General features: G+C 56.2%; 1 long non-coding RNA gene across 6 annotated transcripts in view; it reads left to right on the top strand.

The window, feature by feature from the left end:
- The window catches only part of LOC124975932 (uncharacterized), a 41,045-nt gene extending 17,974 nt beyond the window's left edge, over positions 1-23,071 (top strand). For 5 of the 6 annotated variants that reach the window (XR_007106940.1, XR_007106937.1, XR_007106935.1 and 2 more), the window contains 3 exons: positions 13,900-14,200; positions 17,782-17,786; positions 23,061-23,071. This is a non-coding gene — a long non-coding RNA (uncharacterized LOC124975932). Of the gene's footprint in view, positions 1-138; positions 14,201-17,781; positions 17,787-23,060 lie in introns of all 6 variants that reach the window. The other variant, XR_007106939.1, reaches the window with a different exon arrangement.
- Positions 23,072-24,309: the final 1,238 nt, after the last annotated feature.

The following is a 24,309-nucleotide window of genomic DNA, read 5'->3' on the forward strand; positions in this document are numbered from 1 at the left end:
TGTGGCAAAAAAAAAAAAAAAAAAAAAAAATTCTATAGACGGCTTCAAGTGTGGGACCCCAAAAGAATTTCTCCTTTCTCACTCCTCCAAATGAATGGCCTTTCATCACTGAGTCTCCCTTTGGCTCTTGTGGTGCAGGGCAGACTAGGATGGAAGTGCCCTTGTGAGCCGGGGCCCTTCAAAGGGCCAAGGAGAAAATGCAGGCCCAGAGACCAGCCTCTCAAATGGGCTTCGAGCTCCAATGACCTGCGCTCACCCCCTCGAAATGTCTGGAACACATAATGGGCAGGTTTTCTGTCTTCAAAGTTTCCGGCTAAACCTCTTCAAGTTCTTTATTGTTTGGGACTGAGATACTCAGCGATGGTAATAGGGAGTTTCTTTTGTATTTGCCTTGAAAGGCCAAAATATTTGTATATTGCCACAGACAAAGCCACCTATTTAAAAGTGAACCCTGTGTGTGTTGTTTCCCACCAGGAGACTATGTACCCTGTGTGCGTCTGTGTATTCTGGGGTCTTGAAACAGGTTTCTCATGGGGATGGCCATTCACGGGGTCCAGAGGGGCAGAGCGGGAAGTGGCTGCCCTGCCAAGGGGGCTGGGGGTTGGGAGTGCTGATTTCAGCTCTGCCCCCAGTAGGTCTAGGATGTGAGCCCTGGGAGAATCTGACAGTAAACTAGCATTCATCTGTCTTTGCTCTGCATCTGCCATTTGTGTGTGTCTCTGGGCTGTGGGTTTGTGACGGCGATGGCTGAGCAGTGGGCGGAAGCAGGACGTCCTGAGAGGTGTGTGCTTCTGGGTTTCTTGTCTGGAGGTTGTGCCATTGTATCTGTGACACTGTGTGACAAGCCATCAGTTGGATAAGGAGAAGGAGTGGGGACCCCACAGATGCACGGGAAGCGGCTGGCCAGGGAGCGTGCACGGACCGTGCGTGCACCCCAGCGCCCCGAGGTCCACACACAGATCAGTGCAGCATTGGACCAGTAAGTACGCAGGGCCACACACAAACTAGTGTCAGGCCATCAAGGACCAGAGAACGTGTGTCACTCAAATACAGGCCTCTGAGGTTTGTCAGTGAAGAATAAAAACCTACGAGTGAGAAGCATAAATGCATAACCCACGGCTGACGTTTCAAGGCCCCCCAGAATGAAAAGAGGCAAGACAGGGACTAAGCGGTCAAAGGGAGAGAGAAGAGGAGAGAAAGCAGACAACCAGTCGAGGAGGGCAGATGAAGAAAGCAGGCGACACACACGGCAGGTTACGCCCGGCCTGGCGCCAGGCAGGAGTGACCCCAGGAGTGACCCCAGGGCAGAGCAGAGCAGAGGAGGAGTTCAGGGAACACTAGAAAGGCAAGGGCACCTGGCCAGCAGTTGCCAAGCCTGGCCCCCACAGCTCTGTGTGGGTCAACAGACGCCCAAGTAAAGAAGGACAGGAAGGAAGTGACAGCTGTGGGCAGGTGAGCCCGCCCAGGCGACAGGTGAGACGGGCCTGAGGGTGTCGAGTGGCCCAGGCCTGGGAACCGAGGTCTGCTAGGTGCAAGGCTATGAGAAAGAGCAAAAAAAGGGCAATGTAGATAAGACACAACACTAAGAAGGAAAGGGTCACAGATGTTAAGTACAGAAACACACGGATGGACCAATAAAGAAAGATATAAAAGGAGGTGATGCCGGAGTCATGGTAGAAGATTAAGTAAAAAAAGAGTCAGTGCATCAGCGAAACCCTCAGTACCTAAACGAAGAGGTCAGGGAGTATCTAAAGGAACAGAGAGGGCCAGGTGCGGTGGCACACGCCTGTCATCCCAGCAGCTTGGGAGGCCAAGGAGGAGAATCACCAGTCCAAAGCCAGCCTGGCTTGGCTGACTTAGTGAGACCATGTCTCAAAATAAAAGATACAAAGGGCTGGGGATGTGTCTCCATGGCAGAGACCTGGGGGGTTCAATCCCTGGAACCAAAAAACAAAACAAAAAAGGAAGCAAGAAATGGGATGCAGGACCTGGAGAGGGTGTTAGTGTGATCACCCCCAGCACCCCAGCTCCATGAGAATGAGGAAAGGCAGGTGGGGAGCGTGGGAGTCTCAGAAAGCCATGCCAGGAGAGAGGAAGGAACGGCAAGAGGAATAGTAATGAAATGGGTGTGTGAGTTTATCCAGTCGAGGGTTAGGCTGAGCCAAATCTGAGCACCTAATTCCACTAGTGGAAGAGAAGAAGTGAGAAGGGTGGGCGAGAAGGGGGCAGGAGAGACGGAGCCGCATGGGCCGTGGCGGGAGTTTGCAGGTGTCTTCCTTTCCCATCCGTCCCGGGCAGCGTTCTGTCCTGCGTCTTTCCTGCATTCTCTGATTCATTTCAAAGAATGAGAGAATGCAAGAAATAGGGAGAAGAGACACAAAGAAAAATGGAAAGAAATGTACAAATTACCTACAAATTAGCTAAGAAAGAAGAAAAAGAACATATTAACAAGTAAATAGCTGCATGGAGACAGAAGAGAAAGCCAGGCTAGGATGAAAGGCTGTGAGAACGGAGCTCACTGGTTAATTGACATCTGTGCTTCTGAGATGGACAAGGACCCACCAACCCAGAGACAGTTCAAAGCGTAAATATGTTGGGGGAGGACGTCAGTGGGGCCAGGGAGGTGGGCCCATTAACTGCAGATATAATGTATCCAATTACGTGCACCTGTCATCAAGAAGCCTAGAATAAGTATTTAAACAGAAAGAAAGACTGAATGGATGCGTGAATGCGTGAATGAATGAATGAGAAAAAAGCTCTGCATTCACCGATGGGATGGTGCTGTAGAGCAGCTTAGGGTCATCCAGTCCTGGGTGCTGATCTCCCAAAGAAAAGGGCGAAAGAATGATAGAAACAATGAGATGAGGGAAAATGGAAGTGGAAAAAAACAAAGAGGAGTGGGAAAGATAATGAGTAAGTGAAACAAGCCTGCAGGGGCGGGGGTGGGGTTCAGCACAAGTCCTCAGTAGGAATCGCAGCCCGTGGCCCTGAGCTGGGGTAGCTCTGTGGCAGGTTCCAGCCCCAGTGTCACAAAACCAACACACACACAAACTGTGGCCCTGAAATTTATAAATAATAATGCAAAGTGGTCTAAGTCAAAGAATGCAAGAAAGAATAATGCATGTGTTGCATAAGAACACAAGGAAGGGAGCTGGAGAAAGGAGAAGAGGTAAAAAAAAAAAATGAAAGCAGACATGTAGACGAGAAAGCACTTAAATATCATGAGTAAATATTACTAACTGTAAAGAATAGTAATGGTGGCGCTTCATCAGTAAAAGAGCAAATATCACAGAGAATGAGTTGAGGAGCGAGCAGAGCGAAGGCAGGAGGGATGAGGCTTGTGATCAGTAGCCTCTGCACGCAAGCCTCTCGGGAATGAAAGGAGGCAAAAAGGAGTGGGAGAGGAGGGACCTGGCAAACCGTGACAAGCCGGACGCAGGCAAGAAACACACGGAGCACACAGAAAAACGCACATGCCTGCGTGAGTGTGAGAAGGCAGCAGCAATCGCGGCGTGTTTGGAACCGGGCTCCGGAGATGGCTAAATAAATCTGAGACCAAGTCACCAGCACCAGGAACTTCCCAACACAAGGAAGCCCCCAACGGGGACTGGTGTTGGGACGGCCCTGGGAACCGCGGGGTGGCTGATCCGATTCTGTGCACCCGAGGTCCGTAAACAGGAGGGCAGATATTGAAATAAAAGAGTGACAGGAAGAATGAATGGACACACGAATGACTGAATTAGAAACGGAAATGCGGGGAATAGCCCTGGAGATGCTGCCCAGGGGAGGTTGGTTCATCTCCTTTGCGCACCTGAGGTCCCGGGGTGTGGCAGAGGCAAGAGAGAAAGCGTCAGAGTCAAAGAAAGAAGGAAGGGCGAGATGGAGCCAAATAAAGAGACAGGGAGATAAAGAAACCAATAAAATAGGGGACCAGTGCGTGGGTGTGGCTGTCAGAGGAAGATCTGTTAGGGTTAGTAATGAGGTTGTCATTAATCCCTATGATGGATGAGATAATTCAGACACAGACCCAGGTTCCCAGGGGGAGGGAGAAGGAGAGAAGGAAAAAAAGCAGCAAAAAAAAAAAAAAAAAAAAAAAAAAGTAATAAACAAGCACCCCAAGTGATAAATGGGTAATTAAGAGAGAGTGCGAGAACAGGGATTATGAGTTCACACACGTGCTCCTTAAATAGATAAATACATTGCACCTTCCACAGAATAAGTGAAAAATAAGGGGACATGCTGGCTGCACCTTTCTCCACTGTCATCAAATATGCAGTTGAGAGCCATAAATAAAAGGGTAAATACTTAAATGGAAAAGGTGACTAACTGCTGCGGAGAGAGATCGCAAATGCAGATCGCTCCCAGGGCCGGCCAGGGAGACGTGCTTTGCACATCAGGTCATGACTGATGCAGTTACACTCACAGGAGACTAATAGGTAAAAGCATTTACTAAACCAGAGAGAGGAAGAACAAATGGGCGGATAAATAGAGAGCGAGGGAGTGAACGAACATTGAGAAATGGAGCTTCGTGGATCAAAGATGAGGGCGTTGTATGTGGGTCTTGATTTGTCCAGTGCTGTGCACCGAGTTTATAAAAAAAGGAGAGAATCTGAGGCACAGTGAGAGACAGGGAGAAAGATAAAATAGGAACGAGGGGCAAAAAACATATGCGTAAACACAGTGAAGAGGACCCCGCCACCCAAGGGCTCTGATTAGTTTCAGGCTGCCCTATTGATGGCCGTGAACAAAGGACTGGACGCTGAGCACATGTGGGAGTGACCGGGAGGAAGCGTGGTGGGCATGTAGGAAGGAGGATGTGGGGAGAGCAGTGCAGTTCTCTTCCCTCGCCTTTGAAGGGGTGGGGCGGGAGGGCTGCTGTTGCTGTGCCCTACCTTGGTCGCCTGGGGTCTACCTGGCCAGAGGACTTGCTCAGGAGGACCTGGCCTTGGGGTGCCGTCTTGTGTGGGCCATTTCGCTTCCCTGTCTCGTCCTCAGCATCCCTGAGTGATCTTGCAATGGCCTCAGCTCCCCGCTGGGGCTGAGGCTGGGGGTAAATGCTTGTCTCTGCCCGCTGTGTTCCATCTGCCATCTGGGTAGGCAGGAAGGGCTCAGGCCCTGGGCCCTGCAGAGAGTTGCAAGAACAGGGGGTGTTGAGCCCAGTGGGCGTCTTGGCCCCTCCCTGGGAGAGGGTCCCTTGTGAGCTCCCTGTGGGGGAGGCTTTGCCCGCCAGGGGGCAGCAGAGATAGGGAGTGGGAGGCCAGGGTGGAGCTGGGCCCGCCCCCTATATGCCCTCCTGGCTGTGGCTCCTAGCCACCACCAGGGGCTGGCTCAGGGGAAGCCGAGGGAGTGTCCAGGCGCATCTGAGGAGGGTGGCCCAGTAGCCCAGGGAACCAGGACCCTAGGAGAAGCACCAGGACTTTGTTCTTGAGACTCTGCAGTGTGCCCAGGGGCCGGGGGTGTCTCCCTTCTCGATCCCCAGCCCACAAGTGCAGACTTGGTCCCGGGGCCCTGTCCCCAGACACGGCATCCCCGGAGCCTGTTTCAAGGCCTATCTTTCTGGCTATTGATCCTGTACTCTGTATTCTGGTGGAAAGTGTCTTTGTACTCTGTGTTACCAATGCCTTCTCAGGCTCGCCGCTGGGGCCGCGGGGGACACCTGGAGAATTGTCTGTCCTGACGTTCCTCCCCGGCGAGTTCCTTTGCCCTGTGGTGGAGGAGATCTGTGCACACGTGTGCTGCGTGCCTGTGTTTGTCTCTAGAAACAAGGTCCAAAATCCCCTCTACTTGTCAGTTCATTTTTGGGTCATTAAAAATATTTAAAAAAAATTCTTCCTAAGTGCCCAGAGCAAGAGGAGCACAACATGACCAGGGAGCACGTGCAGACCAGGGGCCCCGGGAGGGGGCCCCGCGGTTGGCCGCAGGCGTGTAGCCGGTGGGAGAGGGAGCGCAGCTAGGCCAGGCCTGGGGCAGCCCAGAGGCGGAAGGCCCGAGCCAAGGAATGGGAGCGGGCTCGGCTGACGCCTGAAGCTTGTAGAGGGGTGAAGATGAGCGAAAGAGGCTGGGGATGACGGGCCCTGATGGATGACAACGGCCTTCTGAACATGGAGGACATGGAATCAAGTGTCGGAAGCCACCTTCTGTGCCCCCAGCACCACGTGTCTGGGCCACGTGAGCAGCTCACGTGGCCCTGACGTGGGGCTGGGGCCGCAGGGGTCTGCTGGCCTCCTCTTTCAGAATCTGAGGGCTCTGGTCTCTGCTTCAACTGGCCTGAACCTGGGGGCGGGCTTACCATTCCAGGACACCTGCTGACCTGGGTTCCCGAAGATCTCCAGACAAGCCCAGGTGTCACTATGGGATGCAGAGGAGGTGGGAGGGACTCAGGGCATGAAGAGACCAGGGATCATCAGGGTGAACCCACCTGCAGGTGTTTAGAAGCCAGCAGAGACTCAGAAGACTGCAAGTTTGGGGTGCAGAGGAAAGCGGGAGGGGCCACAGCTGTGCACCAGGAGGACATGGGAAGGACAGGGACTGGGACAGAAGCAGGTACCAAGTGTCTGTGAACACTTGTCCTGGGGGTCTGGTTTTTTTTTTTAAATGGTACCAGGGATTGACCCTGGGGCACTTAACCACTGAGCCACATCCCAGCCCTTTTTATATTTTAAGTTGCTTTGGTCTCACCAACTTGCTGAGGCTGGCTTTGAACTCCGCCTCAGCCCCTCAAGTTGCTGGGATTACTGGTATGGCCCCTACCTCTGGCTGTCCATGGAGTGGGGTGGATGGGGGCCTCTAGGGCTTGTGACTCCCCAGAGTTTTAAATCTGGAATTTCAAGGGCTTCTGGTTCTGATCCTGAAGTTGGTAGGGTTCCCCCCAGGACAAAAACCTGGGTGGAATGATCTGCACGTGCTCTCTGCGCCGGGACCCCGGTCCTCCTACCTGTTCAGGGCTGGTTTACATGTGTGCTTCTCTTTTTCCTTCAACTTTATAAAACAAGGAAAATTTTGTCCCGATGGACATTTGTGTGCACCCCACCCAAATTCTTTCCCCGGTGACGTCAGGGGCTGCCACTCTCCTCGGTCTCCCCCTGTGACTCCAGGTCCCTCCTTGGGACGTGCGCCGAGTTGCCCTGGTGTTCCTGGTGTGACGGTGTGGATGGCACATGACCCAGAGGGGAGGGAAAGCAGCCGCAGCTCAGTCCCCTCACCTGTCCCAGCGTTGTTGCTCCTCACGTTCGTGTCCGAGGGTCACACTTTTTAAATGAACGTTTTGTGAGCATGCATTTTTTGAAATACTAATCGCTGTTGCTCATCACATACTCTCTTTTTGTACGTGTGTCCTGTCTTTTCTACTTAGTATTCTGCCATCGGCACTTTTCTTTGTTCACGAGCTTCATGACCTCCCTGCGCTGGGCGCCTTTGAGTGGCTGTGGTGTCATTTCAGATCCACCCTGCTTTTGTCATGCACAAATCATCTCTTTTTTTAAATCTTGCAAATTATGTCACAACTAACAGCTGAGCACACCCACTTTTTTGTTCATGCTTGCGAAGCACCTTCTCACCCCCAGAAATTATCTTTGCTTCATTAACTGTCAGCTTCTCCTGCTAGACTGTGAGCCCCTTAAGGGCAAGGAGCTTGTTGGATTGATCTTTGTGTCTTCAGTGCCCGACAGGTAGACTCTAAATAGATGGTGGATGAGCGGGTGGAAATGTGGATGGAATTTGAGTGAGCGAGTGGGTGATTGGCAGACAGGACAGGGTGGAGGGTGCGTGCCTCGATGGATCTGTGAATGAACGAGTGCGTTTTCTGTGGTGGAGCTTTTGAATGAGAGTCTGGGGATTTTTGTATGAATATTGATTACTTTTGGAAGGCTTCCGGCATGTGACAATGTTTAGCAATGTATTAGCATTTTTTAAAGGTATCTGCTGGGTTTCTCTCTTAAGTGCTTTCGCATCGTTTTAACTTGCTCTGAATACTAATGAAGGTTTTCCACCTATGCTTATTAACAACTTGTATCTTATCTTCTGTGAACTGTTTGTCCAAGTCCATTGGGTCATGGCTTTCTGAAGAGACTGGTCACGAGTGTCCCGTGGGTAGGGCTGGGGAGATAGCTCAGTTGGTAGAGTGCTTGCCTTGTAAGCACAAGGCCCCAGCACCCCCCCCCCAAAAAAAAAAGAGTGTCCCGTGGGTGTAGGGAGCCACTCTGTCACTGGAGGCGTGCAAGGAGCCACCAACCAAGGCACAGGGTAGTTTTAGGGAGGTTCACATAGGGGTAGCTGAGCTGGTCTCTCAGGTCTGTTTGACTTTAGGAATTGCTTGCTCCTGAGAAATGGGTGGTGGGGACAGGGACACCTTTCTCTGGCAGGTGGGGCACGTAGGCTTGTATTCCCTAGGTGTGCCGGGCCCTGTGCCTTGGAAACTCTGCTCTCACCCTCTGGAGCTCTGTGGGTTGGGTCAGCAGTACCTTTCGACTCTCCTGAGGTCCAGGGCACAACCTGAGGCCTCATTCAGGGCTTTCGCACCTGCCCAGTAACCTGCCTCTTGGTTCCTCCACAGAGGGACCTCTGTCTCCCTTAGGTAGTTGGGTTCCCAGCGTCCTGTGAGGTGTCAGCAATGTCCCTGAGTCCTGCCTGCACCGTTGACCTCACTGGTGCTGTTAAGGTCTCACCTTCTGGCTCAGAGCTGGTGGAGAAGGCTCTCCTTCAGTCTCCCTCCCCAGCTAAAATTCCGACCCGCAGTCTGAGGAGTACCATGGTCCTGATGCTCTTTGGTAACCCCCCTGCCCTACGCCAAAGTTAGCCGAGTGATGGCCACCTGAGGAGGGCACAGGACCCAAGCAGGGCTGCCCCAGCAGAGAGCTGCCCACTGCCCCTCTACTATAGCACTCAGCGCTGTCTGCCTGCGTCCGTCCCTCACCCCGTGTGTATCTTGGCATTGAAATGTGGGAGGCCGGACGACTCTCACCATGACTTCAACCACCGCCCCTCCCTGCCTTCGGCCTGCGTGTCTCGGCTGGTGCTTTTGGCCTTCCTCCTTCCTGAGAGCAAAGCCTTTCCATTGGGGGTGGGCTGTGTAGTGCCATGGGCTGTGGTCATGAAGCAAACACCCTTCTTTGTCCTTCCCCCTTGGGGTCACTGCTCTGAGCACATCCCAGCTGGGTCTCATCTGCCACGGTCACTCCCATGGCTTCTTCCCATGGTGCTTTGCCATGCATCACACACCGCGACTGTGGTCCAGGGTCAGGGGCCGAGAGTGGTGTGGGGGCTGAGCCCTCCCGACCACGTGTAGAGATGCCCCCAGGCCTCTCCTTGCCTGGCGCATGGTCCCCACCATGAGCTTCGCCTCCAGTCTGTGGCTGTCTACACCAGATGGCAGTGGTTGTGACTCACCCGTCATTCCTCATCCCTCCATCCGTCACTGACAGTCAATGAACATCTTAAAAAATTAGCTAGTGCTATACTAGAGCTGGCTCACACAGTCCCGTGCCAAGGCGAACAGGTGCGTCTAGGGGCCGTGTTTGTGTGTCCGAAACCAGGCAGGATTCTTGACTGAGCTCAAACTTCTGGATCTGATCTCTGCTGCGAGTTCGATGGCCCTCTTCAGCTCTATTCCTCGTAAAACTAGGCTGAGTAGTAATCAGCAAGCTCTGGCCTAAGCCCGTTTCCTCAGGAGGCAGGGGGAGAGCTGAGCTCTGCTCGGCCCGGCTCAGGCCTTCCGCCGCGGCCTCTGGGAGCTAGTCCTGCCCATTCGGAGATCAGCCAATGCTCACCTCTATCTAGAGAAAATGACCGGAGGTGATTGCTCCTGTAGGTGACCAGGATCATGCCCCAGGCAGGGGTCTGTGCAGGGCAATCCATTGGCAGCCCTGGGCGCACGTGGCACATGGCCCTTAGCAAGCCTTGGGCACAGCCCCCAGGGTCTGTGCGGTTCCCAGCCAGGTCAGCCCTCCCTGCTGGCCGGGGATGGGGCACTGGCTGGGGCTATGCCTAGGCTTCGGAGTGTTTCTCCTTGCACTGGGGAAGAGCTGTAGCCTGAGAAGCCAGGACCCTGGAGCTGGACAAATTGTGTGGTTAAAACTCTGTCTTATCTTGTGAGGGTTGTGGTACCCACCTCGCAGGGCTGTTGTGAGGACCAGTGTAACTGCAGTTTTGATTGTGATTCTGGAAGGGAGGTTTGCGTGCCCCCGGGGTATGCCAGAGGAGGGCCAGGAGGGGCTGTCTCACTCTGGCAGCTTAGTGGGAAGTTATTAGTTTGAACATGCAGGGCATATTGGAGGGACAGCACTACATTCGTCTGGCATTTTAAGATGGAGTAGGAGTGATTTTGGCAGGAACTTTCAAGCCGGGGCCGGGGGACTCTTTGGGTGATGCCTCTGGCTCCCCGGGTGTGCAGTCACGCCTTCCTCTGTGAAGGGTCGGAATGACCTGCTGTGCTTTCTGGTTGCTGAGCTGTGCCTCTGTGTCTGGCCTGTGGGCAGCACCACTTATGTCCTTTTCCGAAAGTCCCTCCCATGGTGCCGTAGGCACTAGGCAGCAGGACACTACACTGCCTTGTGCCCTTTTGCTGTGTGCCCACTCCCCTCTGGCGACATTTGGGCCCAAACGCCAGCAGTCTGGGTGCCTAACGCAGTGCCTGGCCAGTGGCAGGACTCACCTCCCACTGTAGATGGACAGCTAATGAAGTTGTAACCAATCCCAGGTGGCGGATGTTTATAACCTCTACTGTATTTTGCTCTTAATTAACCTGTTTACAATTGTTACATTGTATCTTACCGACTTTTGTACGCCCTGTGTTGTTTGAAAACCAGGATTCTTGTTTCAGCTATCAGGTAATGAAACTTTAGCTGTCTGACAAGAGTCTGTGTTTTATGTTAGAAAGAGCCCAGATGTTGGCATCTGGCAGATCTCAGGGCCACTTAACTAACTGTGCAGTATTGGGTCAGTCAGCTTTGCCCCTCTGACCCCTGGTCTCCTTTTCTCGAAGGTGTGTGTCGTCAGAAAGCCTACCTCACAGGGTTGTTGTGAGGGCCGAGCTGGTGCCGTGGAACAGGGCTGTGCACAGGCTGGCTCTCATCAGGAAGGGCCACCCACTGGGATGGCCTCCACAGTGCCAGGGGTGCCTTTATGACTTGTAAGTGAATAAAAAGTCAGCGTGGCCTTGTGCCTCCTGCTGTATTTCCAACAGTCGATGGACCGTGCAGGCTACCAGTATTTTAGCCACAAGGGCCCAGGGTAAATGTCGGATTGAGTGATGGCTTTTTCCCTCTCCCGCTCTCTATTGTGGGCTGCTGCTTCAGAGTGCAGGCGGAGGCTGGCTGGCCTCTCTGCTTCAGGCTGCCGTGGAGGACTCTCTACTGGGGGCCTCTCTGCAAACGTCAGTGTGGGCCCTGGCTTAACCAGTTAGGGACTCTGGTGGGGGCGCTTTAGGAGGACGAGGGGCTTTGGTGGCATCTCTGGGGGGCCAAAGATCTTGTCCTTTAGTGGAAAGGCCTGTGTTTCTAACCTTCTACAGTCCTTTCCTGTAAAGGATTCAGTCTCTAGCACCCTACATAGCCTGCCGCCAAGCTCAGGACTTTCACACACTTCTCCCTCCTGCCACTGGGGCGTGGGCCCATTGTATTGGTGAGCAAACTGAGAGCCAGGGACAGCTGGGTGTCTGAGCCAGGACCCAACAGCCTTGTGTGAAGAGCTCTTTTGACGTCTCCAAACGTGCCTCCTGGTGTCTCTGTCTCACCCTGCCTGCCCCCAGCGAGTGTGCCTGCATCCCTGTCCCCATGATGTGCCTGTCCCTGGCACAGAGATGTGGGGAGGGCTATGGAGGCCTTGACCCTCTGGGAAGCCCAGGTAGACAAGGAGAGCCAGCTGCTCCTCCGCTGGGGCCTCGCTGCCTCGCCACTGAGTTCCTGCCCCAGCCCCGGCCCTTGCCATGTTCTTTGGCCACGTTCTCCCCCGACCCCGCTCCACAGCAGCCTCCCTCGTCCCTCCTTCGGCCTTTGGCTTTCATGGCCTCGGTGGTCAGTCTGGCTTCCTCTGTGGCCCTTGGTCTTGTCAGTCTGGCCTCCTCTGGCAGAAGCCTGGGCTTTTGTGGTTACGTCTGCTGCCCCGCCATGCCCACCACCAGAAGGCCAGTGTAGGTCCCCGGCTGCCCCTCTCCCAGCTCTGCTGCGAGGGCCCTTGTGGTGCAGCCTCTGGAGTCTGCACCCTGTCCTCCCCCCGTCCTCGACAACAGAGGCCTTGCCTCTGTGCTCCCAAGAGGCCCCACAGTAGGAACAGGTAGCTAGGTCCCTCTTGCCAGGAGATTTCATCCATGTATGGGTGTCTGTTCCAACATGGCTTGGGCTCCTCACGGGCCAGGCCTGTGTGTGACCCCGGGGTGGGAGACTGTCAGGTACCTAGTGTCTCCTTGAGGTGGGCAGGTGACAGAGCAGGGACTCAGAGAGGTCATAGGTCAGCGTGTTGACCCCCGCTGAGGCCTGCATTTCTCCGACCCTACAGCCCTGCTTTCTGCGCTGGAAGGTGCTTAATGGTTGCTTACTGACAGGAGGGTTGAATGTGTGCAAGAGTGGGATGGACCGTTTGGCTGAAGTACATGACTCTGTTTAAGAGGAAAAGATCTGTTTTCTTGGCAAAGACTCAACAGAAGCCCATGGGGTCTCTGCTTGAGGTCTTAGCCTGGGGAAACTGGTAGCACCTTGAGGGTCTCTCCTGTTGGAAATATGATTTTGGAAATATTCGAATCTAGAATAAAATTTGATCTGAGCTGAAATGTCCTGGTTGGTGTTGTGGCCGGGGCGATTTGAGGTCCCAGGTTGCAGGGACCCCCGGGCCTTGCCTGTGCCCTCTCTGACACACCAAAAACCTTTGCCCTGGCAAAGGGAGACTGTTCCACCTGAAAAGTCTTTGTCCCCACCACTGGTGACAGCTTTGCCTTGTCAGTCACATGCCAAGTTTGGGTAGCCAGCAAGCTGGGGTGGGGAGGGTAGAATCCACTGGACCCCAGGCCTTGATTCCTTTCCTCTGTGCTCTCTGCCCACCCCTACCCCAGACCAGTGCCTGGGCACATGCCCAGGTGGGGCTCCTGGGGTCTTGCCCCTTTGGCTTCTGGTCCTGGGGCTTCTTTTGCAAGCCGAGTGTCCTTGGGCAGGTTCCTGAACCGCCCTGTGCATTGTTTGCCCACCTTTAGAAATGGCACCCTGGAGGGCCGTCTCTGCTCAGAAGGCCACAAGCACCCCGTGGCTCATGAGAATCAAGGTCTGGGTCTGAGGCACCCTCGCCCTCCTGACCCTCTGATTTGAGTGCGTTTGATTGTCTGTAACCTGCGAGGACTGTTATTGTAGGATTCGATGCGATTGTGAAATCAATGCTGTTACCTGGCACACAGGCCCCTCAGCCTTGTCCTCCTGGGCTCCTGGCTCTGAGGACCTGGCCACGGCACCCTGCCATCTGTGGGCTCGGGGAAAAGCTTGCCATAGGCCCTGGAACTCTGCTGGCCCGTGCGGTGCCACAGTGGGGGGCTGGGGGCAGCACCCAGCCCACTCTGGGGAGATAGGGACGGAGGGAAGGGTTTGTCTTTCTACACCAGGATGCAGCAGGTTCTGAGGGGGAGGGCAGGCAGGAGTGGGAGGGTCAGGGAGCTTCAGAAGCCCCCACAGGAGGACAGAGTGCTGAAGTCCAGCAGGTGATGTGTGGGCTGGCCAGGCTGAGCTTGGCTTCCAGAAAGACCACCAGTCCAGCTTCGCATGAGTGAGCAAGGAGCTGGTGGCTGGGTGCTGCCCCACGCCCAGGGCCGCCTGGAGGTGGCCAGGCGCCCTCTCCTGCCTCCCGGGGCTGCCGGTCTGCATGAGAACGCTCGTCAGCCCGAGGGACCCGGAGCAGGTAGCCTTCATCTCCAACTGTCTCCCGCAGCCTCCACAGCCTCGCGACGCCCTGCACGCCTTCCCACTGCCAGGCCGGACCAAAGACTCTGGACGGGGCCTCCCCTTGAGTAGAGACCCGCTCTCTGACTGATGGACTGCGCTGGCCTGGGGGTCACACCCACAGGCGTGGTCCCTGTTCACTCCCCATGAACCCTGAGACTTGGGGGGATGGCTGAGCTCCCCATGCCGTGTCTGTGGAAACCTACCTCACAGGGCTGTTGTGAGGCGCCCTGCGACCCGTTCAGCCCGCCCCTGTGCGCTCAATAAATGTCTTCTTCCTAATGAAAGCGGTGGTGGTTGTGCTGCTGAAGGGCGGTGAGGTGCGGCTGTCCCGCACCCTGAATGCTGGGCCTCCCCTTGAGCCGGCGGGGCCTGCGGGCGCGCGCCCTCCCGGAAGGTGCCTGCTCCAGGCCCTGGGGCTCCGAGGCCCCGAGGGTGTCGGGCTTCTTTCCAGGATGAGATGCCCCCCGGGAGGAGGGGAAGTCTGGCTTCCAAGGCCAGAGGGGCGCGTCGCCCGGGTCCTGGGGTCCCCAGAGAGGACTCCTCTCCAGGGCGGTGGCTCCTTTCTCTTCCTCCTTGTGTCCCCCAGGGCCAGCCTGCCTGGGCAGGGTTCTGGGGGCTGTGGAGGAAGAGCGCACGTTTGCCCCGACAAGCCCGCACACACGGCGGCTGAGCCCGCGTGGGGAGCCTGGCGCCCCACGCAGGGGCACGTAGCCGGGCTGGGCGGGAGCAGAGGCAGCAAGGGGGGCCCTGGACCTGCCAGGTGAGCCTGGCTTTGCTGGAGCAGGCGACACAGACCCCTCCCAGTCAGGAGGCAGAGGCTGCCCACTGCTGCCACCAGCAACACAGCTGCCTCCATCATCCCAGCTGCCACCGTGGCCACCGCTGCAATGAGCACCATTACCACCACGCCACCGCCACCGCCACACACGGCAGCGCCTGCCGAGCCACCGTCATCTCCTGCCCTCCTCCCCCTCCTCCTCCCTCCCTCTCTTCTGACGCCCTCATTCCTCTTCCTTTCTTCCCTCTCCCTCTTCTCTTCTTCCACCTTCTCCCTCTACTTCTCTTCTGCTTCCTCTTCTCCCTCTTTTCATCCTCCTCCTCCTCCTCCCCCCTCCCCCTCCTCCTCCTCCTCTCCTCCTCCCTCCTCCTCCTCCTCCCTCCTCCTCCTCCTCCTCCCTCCTTCCTCCTCCTCCCTCCTTCCTCCTCCTCCTCCCTCCCTCTCCTCCTCCTCCTCTCTTCCTCCTCCTACTCCCTCCTCTTCCTCCTCCCTCCTTCCTCCTACTCCTCCCTCCTTCCTCCTACTGCTCCCTCCTTCCTCCTACTCCTCCCTCCTTCCTCCTCCTCCTCCCCCTTCCCCCTCAAGAGAACGACAGGCAAGTCCTGCAAGAATCGCCCTGGGAACCACAGTGAGGCCCGACCTAAGAGACCCAGCCAGAGTCTCCAATGAAGACTGACCTGAAGAGAGCTGAAAGACAGTCCAAATGACAGAGGAGAAGGTGACCTCCAAAGTGTCCCCCACCTAGACAAGTCCGTGGCCAGCCAAGAAGGGGCCAAGAGTCCAGGAGAGAGTCCTGTTTGTAGAGAACAGAGCCTCCAATGAAGGTCAGGCTCCCAGATGGGGTCCCCCACTGAAGTCCCAAAGGTAAAGACCCACACTGACGAAGCTCAGCCGTCCAGAAGAGGGAACTCTGTGATATTCCAACCAGAAACGTCATCTCCAGCCTCTGGCAAAGCCCAAGAATCCAAATGGGGGGCTCTCTTGATGTTCCAGTACTGGGCCCTGAACTCCAGATTCTGATGAAGCTTGACATCCAGAATGAGGAACCCAGTTATGTCCAGAGCCAGGACTCTAGCTCTGTCCTCCGACGAAGCCTGGGCATGCAGAATGTGTCTCTCTTTTGAAGTTACAGAGCTGAGACCCCAGCTTTAGCTTCCGATGAAGCTCTCATATTCAGAAAGAGGAATGTTCTTTATATTCTATGCCAGGACTGCATCTTCATCCTCCAGTGAAGCTCAGAAACACAGAAAGAAGGACATCCTTAATGTTTTAGAGCTGAGATTCCACCTGTGGTGGAACTCAGATATCCAGATGTTCTAGAGCTAAGACTCCAGGATCAGCCTGGGATGAATCTCAGATATCCATAAAGAGGAACCTCCTTGCTATTCCCAAGCCGAGTCTATCTCCACACTCTGATGAAGCTCAGATATCCAGAAAGACTGACCTCTTTGATCTAGAGCTGAGGTTCCAGCTTCAGTCATTGATAAAGCTCAGACATTCAGAAAGAGAGACCACCTTGATGTTCTTGAGCTGGGACTCCATCTCCAGCCTCTGGTGAGGCTCAGACGTCCAGAAAGAGCGACCTCCTCGCTGTTCCAGAGCTGGGACTCCACCTCCAGCCTCTGGTGAGGCTCAGACGTCCAGAAAGAGCGGCATCCTCGCTGTTCCAGAGCTGGGACTCCACCTCCAGCCTCTGGTGAGGCTCAGACATCCAGAAAGAGCGGCCTCCTCGCTGTTCCAGAGCTGGGACTCCACCTCCAGCCTCTGGTGAGGCTCAGACATCCAGAAAGAGCGGCCTTCTCGCTGTTCCAGAGCTGGGACTCCACCTCCAGCCTCTGGTGAGGCTCAGACGTCCAGAAAGAGCGGCCTCCTCGCTGTTCCAGAGCTGGGACTCCACCTCCAGCCTCTGGTGAGGCTCAGACGTCCAGAAAGAGCGGCATCCTCGCTGTTCCAGAGCTGGGACTCCACCTCCAGCCTCTGGTGAGGCTCAGACGTCCAGAAAGCGCGGCCTCCTCGCTGTTCCAGAGCTGGGACTCCACCTCCAGCCTCTGGTGAGGCTCAGACGTCCAGAAAGCGCGGCCTCCTCGCTGTTCCAGAGCTGGGACTCCACCTCCAGCCTCTGGTGAGGCTCAGACGTCCAGAAAGAGTGACCTCCTTGCTGTTCCAGAGCTGGGACTCCATCTCCGGCCTCTGGTGAGGCTCAGACGTCCAGAAAGAGCGGCCTCCTCGCTGTTCCAGAGCTGGGACTCCACCTCCAGCCTCTGGTGAGGCTCAGACGTCCAGAAAGAGCGGCCTCCTCGCTGTTCCAGAGCTGGGACTCCACCTCCAGCCTCTGGTGAGGCTCAGATGTCCAGAAAGAGCGGCCTCTTCGCATTTCCAGAGCTGGGACTCCATCTCCAGTCACTGGTGAGCCTCAGATGACCAGAAAGAGAGACCACTTTGATGTTCTTGAGCTGGGTACTCCTTCTCCAGCCTCTGGTGAAGCTCAGACGTCCAGAAAGAGCTGCCTTCTCACATTTCCAGAACTGGGACTCCATCTCTGGCCTCTGGTGAGGCTCAGACGTCCAGAAAGAGTGACCTCCTTGCTGTTCCAGAGCTGGGACTCCATCTCCGGCCTCTGGTGAGGCTCAGACGTCCAGAAGGAGCGGCCTCCTTGCTGTTCGAGAGCCAGGACTCCATCTCCAGTCTCTGGTGAGCTCAGACGTCCAGAAAGAGTGGCCTCCTCGCAGTTCCAGAGCTGGGACTCCATCTCCAGTGACTGGTGAGGCTCAGATGTCCAGAAAGAGCACCTTCCTCACTGTTCCAGAGCTGGGACTCCATCTTCAGTCTCTGGTGAGGCTCAGACATCCAGAAAAAGCGACCTCCTTGCAGTTCCAGAGTTGGGACTCCATCTCCATCCTCTGGTGAAGCTCAGACATCCAGAAAGAGCAGCCTCCTCACAGTTCCAGAGCTGGGACTCCATCTCCAGTCTCTGGTGAGGCTCAGACATCCAGGAAGAGCAGCCTCCTCAGATGTCCAGAAAGAGTAGCCTCCTCACATTTCTATAGCTGGGACTCTTTCTCCAGCCTCTGGTGAAGCTCAGACATCCAGGAAGAGTGGTCTCTCACATTTCCAGAGCTGGGACTCCATCTCCGGCCTCTGGTGAAGCTCAGACATCCAGGAAGAGTTAACTCCTTGTAGTTCTAGAGTTGGGACTCCATCTCCAAAGTGATAAAGCTCAGATGTCCAGAAAGAGGGGCCTCTTTGATGTTCTAGAGGTAGGACTCCAACCTAAGCCTCCAGTGAAACTCAAATGTCCAAAAAGAGCAGCCTCCTCCATGTTCCAGATCCAGGATTATATTTCAAGCCTCTAGTGAAGGTCAGGTTTCCAAAACCATCGACCTTCTTGCTGTTCTAGAACTGAGACTCCAGCTTCATCTTCCAGTGAGAAACTCAAATGTTCAGAAAGAGCAGCCTCCTCGATGTTCCAGATCCAAGATTGCATTCCCAGCCTCTAGTGAAGCTCAGAGATTCAAAAGAACAGACATTCTAGAAATAAGACTCCAGCTCGAACCTCTGGTGAAGTTCAGATGTCCAGGAAGAGAGACTTCCTTGATGTTCTGGAGCTGAGGCCCACATCCAGCCTTTGATGAAGCTCTGATGTCCAGAAAGAGGGACCTCCTTGATGTTCTAGTTTCTGATAAAAGCTCAGATGTTCAGAATTGGTGAGAAAATCTGAAGGCTGTGCACTTGCCTGGGCAGCGTAAGGTGTAGTCAAAGTTTGACTTGAGACTGGATGGGGCAGAGGACGCTGTGGTCCCCACTGTGACCTGTGGTGTTCTTTGCTAGCAGAAGGAGAGTTGTGGACCAAGGACATTAGGAAGAGTGCAGAAGCAGCCGTCATGAATCATAGAGATGGCGCTTTCAGCGATGTCTGCCCAAGAGCATGTGATGCTGCAGCGAAGCTCTGTTTTATGGCTTTTAGTTGTGCCGGACTCATGACTGGCCACACTCCAGTCTGGACCCACAGGGCTGCCAAGTTGGCCAGACCCTGGAATGTAACCCAAGCTAGTTTTTGCGGCTTAACTCCTCTCCCCACGGAAGGTGCTAAACGCCCACTCGCCAGCCTGGTGTGAAACTGTGACCTCGGGGCTGGCCCGTCAGATCTGGTTGCCTCCTTCTAGTAACGGAAGTTCATCCAGGTTGGAACTGGGGACAGGGCCAGGCCATCATGATGGGTGTGAGGACGACCCAGCAACGAAGGAGACCCCCCAACACATGGGGGTAGGGACACTAATGCCCCCGGTGGAGCTGCGTGTGGGTTGGTGGCTTGCTCTGTGCCCTCTTTATCCTCCAGAAACTTGGTTGACACTAGACTGCTCGCTGAGCTTAAGAGATGACCATTAAAGAATAAGGCCGAGACTCTTGCCCTGCTCAGAAGCCACGAGAAGGTCTTGGAGAGTCACAGTGATGAAAGATGTAGATATTTGGAGGACAGAGTCTTGAAAACCGTTCTGGATGCGTGAACTCAAAGCTCTGGACTGGGGGCTCCTGAGGAGCTGAGCTCATCACTTACGCTCTTCCTATCTGCTCCAATGACCTATCCCAGAAAATGACTTATTTTACACAGCGTGTGTCTGGAAGAAAGGGAGCAGCTAGCAAGAATTCTTAAAGACTCCAACGACGCCAACACCGTTTTGGTGGTATTTCCTGGAAATCCATTAGGATTTGGAACTACACACACACAGAACTTCTTTCATGGCAACTTGAGATGTGGGATGAGATGAAGGAGAAATGTCATCTTCAAGGACTGCCTTGTCCCACTCCTACTCTTCGTTTGGCCAAGTTATTTTTGGAGATTTCTGAGAAACACCAACGATTAGAACCAATGACTGCTGATTTCCTAGAAGTCCCCACGACAGACCCTGAAGCCAAATGCAGAAGGGGCGAGCCCTGCTTGTGAGGCCTGTGAAGAGCAGGTGAAGTGCGCTCTGGGAGCTGCCAGCCGCAGGGAGCAGGCTCAGGAGCGCTGTGGCCCTCGGGAGGAAGAAGAACCTCTAGTGCAGCGGAGCCCTCGACGGAAGGTAGAGTGCGCTGAGGGTAGTAAGCAGCCTGTCCCTGGTGCCAGGCCCAAACCCAATTTGCCTCTGTCTCTTCCCTCAGAGCCTCAGTTTCTCCATTATTTACTCTGTTCTTCTCTAACCTGTTGGGGCAGGTGTTCTCCACAGGGGTGCAGTCACCTGCCTGTGTTGCTCACCTGGACTCCGTGTGCCGTGGGACGTGGGGCCAGGTGGTGGGCTCCAGGTGACCAACCCCAGGTGAGGTGAGCTTCGTTAGGGCAGTCAGTAGGAAAGTGCGCTAGAGGTAGGAGGTGCGATTATAGGGGGGGAAGAATACCGGGGCCTGCCTGCCAGAGGGGCTGAGCCCGGCCCCAAGTTTCCCCCACATGCCCTGCTGGGTTCCTGAAGGAGTCAGGGAATGGAGATGCTTTGGGCTGCAGTGTCTCCTGAGGACTCTTCTCCTCCCTGTTGGCAGCCATGTCACAGCTGGAGCTAGGGAGAGGCCGGGCTGGCAAGGTGCACGAAGCACTTTCCCCAGCGCCCCTTGAACGGGGACCATTTTCATGAGCTGCAGCCCCAGGAGCTACTGCTTCTGGTGGTGCCCCCACTTCTCAGGGGGCACCTCGGGCTCCACACAGCCCTCCTACCCGGCGGTCCTGTGGAGCACGTTACCTGTCTGAAGGAAGTCGGGCCCCGTCCTCCAGAGAGGCCAGCCTGAATGGCAGCAGCTCTTCCTTGCTGAGGTCGGGCCCATGAGTGTCCCGGCGGGTGGAGGTGGGTTGGGAGGATGGTGGGCAGGCCAGGGGCCTTCTGAACAGGAGAGTCGGGCTCAGTTCAGACCAGCTCTTACTCACTTAAATCAGCAAAGAAGGGGGAGCCCCGGCCACTGGGCCCTGTGGGGACGTTGACTAGGCTCCTGTGATGGCTGTGGCTTCTCAAGGTCAAGAGCGGAAGCTGCCTTCCTGCTGCCCAGGGGCCTCTCTTGGCAGAGCCTCGGGGTCCTTAAACTGCCCTGAGGGGCAGGGGGCTTCTCCAGCTCATCCTAGTTCAGCTCAGCAGGCCCTGACTGAGCACCTCCTGTGTGTGGCTCACTGCCGTCACACTGTCGGGGGTGACGGGCAGCAAGGTGGGTACAGGGCGGGGGCCTGGCCCAGGCTCCTGAAGGAGCGCAGTGGGGGGGTGGGGGCTGGCGGGTGTTCTGGAACATCACCTGTATACCTGCACTTTACAAAGCACTTTATCTGTTTGCTTGTGTTGGTGGAGCGGATGGAGACGCTTGTGTGACTCGGTGCTGGCTGCGTGTGCCCTGTGTCGGAGAAAGTGGTCCCAGGTCCGGGGGTCCTAACCCAGCAGGGGGTCTTGGGTGTTCACAGGGGAAACGGAGCCCTGTTTTGGAGGCTGGGTGGGCCTTTCCTGAGACTACTGGAGGAAAGCCCCCCGCCCTGAGCCCCGTACTGGCTAGCCGGGCTGGGACATGCCTCCCTGTGCTTAGAGTCCGAGCCTCTGCAGGGCTGGGCTTAAGGCCCCAGCAGCCTGGTGCTTGTCCACCCACAGAAGTGCTGCTTCTGGAGGGTTTCTGTGACCTGCCGTCCCTGGGGGCTCCATCCCACCCCTGCCCCCCAACTCCCAAGCCCCAGCCCAGGGTGGTGGCCCTGAATGGGCTCCTGTGTCCTCCAGCTTCTGGTTGGCTCAGGGTGTGTTCTGGGCACCTGCCTGGCCTGCGTGGGCGGTGGTGGACGTGTGCCCGTGTGTGGGTGTGCGAGCGTGCGTGGGTGGCCTGCCTGAGTCTGCGTGTGCGTGAGGGAGAGGGTGGTGAGCGTGTCTGTGAGTGAGGAGTGCTCTCTCCCAGCCCGCTTCCCAGCTTCCCTGCCACACCCCCGTCTTTGCCCACCTGCCCATCCGTCCAGTTCCACTACAGGGGGCAGAAGAGGGTGACCTTGGTCCCCCAGCCCCTTGGCAAGGCAGAGTGAGGTCACCTCACCCCACGAGCTGCCACACCCCCACCAGCTGGACCCCGTCAGCTTCCCCCTCCTGACAACCGAGTGCCCCTCCCGCCCACTGCCCACCACTCAAGTCCTACCCCCTTGCCTGGGGTTCTGACCAGCTCCCAGCCCCTAATCTCCAGTTTCTGGGGCAGCTCCCGGGGCCAAAAGGCAATAAGCAAGGCGCAGGCTGGGTCCTGTGCCAGCCTCCCAGCCTCCGCAGCCTCCCGTCTGCTGCTGGGGTGCCTGCCACCCTGTGGTGCTGGCACCAAGAGCCTGAGGATCAACGGGACCTTCCAGACCTCGGTGGCTACGTCATGTCCCCAGCAGAGCCTGGACCTGGACGGCACCTGTGCCCCCCTGCAGTCTGCTGGCATGCCACGCTCTGCACATGGCCTCCAGGTGAGTCCCTGCACCCTGCCCCCTTACCACACAGGCACTGGGATCATCGCCCGCGACGCAGAGTCCAGAGGCAAAGCGTTTGTGCATATGAACACATTGATGTGAATTGACAAGGGTCAAAATTGACACCAGAGTTTTTCTGAAAAAAGTCTGTTTTTGCCAGATTGCCTTGCCAGTGAGGTTTAGAGAGGACAAGTCAAATGAACTTCTGAGGGTTGGAAAATCAGTCACCAATCTGTTAGATGACGTAACAGAGGCCCCATCCTGCAACTTTAAATTCACCAAGTTTTGATGCCAATTTGGAAATGGGCTGTGGGGCAGGGGGAGTTACATGGCCCTCTGAAATTCCACTGTGGGGTCTGCAGGTAAAAAAAACTTCTGCCAAAGCTGGAAGTGGTGGCACATGCCTGTCATCCCAGCGACTCAGGAGGCTGAGGCAGGAGGATCGCAAGTTCAAAGTTGGCCTCAGCAGCCTAGTGAGACCATGTCTCTAAATATAAAATAAAATGGGTCCAATCCCTGGTACAAAAAAAGTTTTTGCCAAGCCCTGTTTCGGGCATCTGCTGTTCCTCCCTGGCAGGACTCTCGGCTGTGAAGCTCTGGTGTCCCACAGGGTTGGTTCTGTGAGTGCATGGGGGTGGGAGGGGTGAGCTGGACCTGTTCTGCCAGCTCGAGGCTCCGCCTCCTGCCCCCTCGTCTGGTGTGGGGGTTCATCTCACGCATGCCTGTCTCCATGGACTCCATCACCACGGCTCCTGTCACTCCATGTGGCCTCTGTCCACCCAGGCACAGCATCTCATCTCTGCGCCCCCGCCTCCATCACCCACCTCACCTCCACCTCCGGCCTCGGGCTCATTCTGGCCTCCAGGGCCTTGTACATGGTAGGCTTTCATTCATTCGTCTGCACATTCGGTGAAGGTCTACTGTGTGCCAGGCCCTGTGCCAGGCGTCGTGTAGATGGACTTGCCCTTGGGAGCACACACCACGGGGAGACGCACGCCAGGCGGCGGACGGCGGGAGAGCCTGCAGCAGGGCTGCACGGACGCGGGTGCAGAGGAGGGCACCTGACTGTGGGGACGGGGTGGGGGGGCGGGCTCAGCGGAGGACCTGCCCCGCAGGGTCTGCGAGGGGCGGTCGCGCCTGCCCGGAGGGGGCCCAGGCCCTGCCGGAGGGCTCTCGGGGCTCTTGCCCCAGACCCTGGCAGGACTCGCGCCCCCAGGGCCTGGCCCTTGTGCTCTGCACCCTGGTCTCTGGGTCAGCCCCCTGGCGGTCCTCTGCGTCGGGGTCCTCGGGCTGCTAACAATGTACTTTTGGGCTGTAAAATGACGATGGTGTGTGATAGGATGTCGTTTGTTATTACGAAAGTCTTTGCTTGCCCACCTGTCGGGTTGCCCAGTGTCCATCCTGGAAGTGTCCAGGTCTGGTGCCTGTGAAGGCCTGTGGATGTTCCGGGGAGGCTGGGCTCAGACGCGTTCATGGTCCCTGTGAGGGCTTGGCGTGGGGACGTGCCCGCCTCGGAGGTTGGGCAGCTAAGGGAGTGTATGGCGGGCGAAGGCCTGTACACTCAGGGCCGCGCAGCCGCTGATGGGCTGGATGCCGAGGCAGAACTGGGGCGCGTGGCGACGCTGTGGGTTCTGTGGGACTGAGGGGGCCCCGGAGGGGGACCCTGGCTGGTCATGGAGGGGAAACCCATTCCTAGGCGCCATGGATCTTGTGTCACCCAGACCTTCCCCCACACCCACTTATATGTCACATGGAGCCTCTCATGTCAAACTGCCCTGCCCTGGGTGACACTGGGCCCCATCCATGGCATGTCACTTGGAGTACCACCCTCACATGTCACTGTGTCCCTCCTCCACAGGTGTGTCACTTAGAACCCCTCCCCACACACACACGTCACTGAGTCCATCCTCCACAGGTGTGTCACTTAGAACCCCTCCCAACACTATGTCACTGAGCCCCTCCTCCACAGGTGTGTCACTTAGAACCCCTCCCAACACTATGTCACTGAGTCCCTCCTCCACAGGTGTGTCACTTAGAACATCTCCCCCCACACACACGTCACTGAGTCCCTCCTCCACAGGTGTGTCACTTAGAACCCCTCCACACACACACACATGTCACTGAGCCCCTCCTCCACAGGTGTGTCACTTAGAACCCCTCCCAACACTATGTCACTGAGTCCCTCCTCCACA

This window comes from Sciurus carolinensis, chromosome 2, assembly GCF_902686445.1.
Source record: "Sciurus carolinensis chromosome 2, mSciCar1.2, whole genome shotgun sequence".
Taxonomy (NCBI): Eukaryota; Metazoa; Chordata; class Mammalia; order Rodentia; family Sciuridae; genus Sciurus; species Sciurus carolinensis.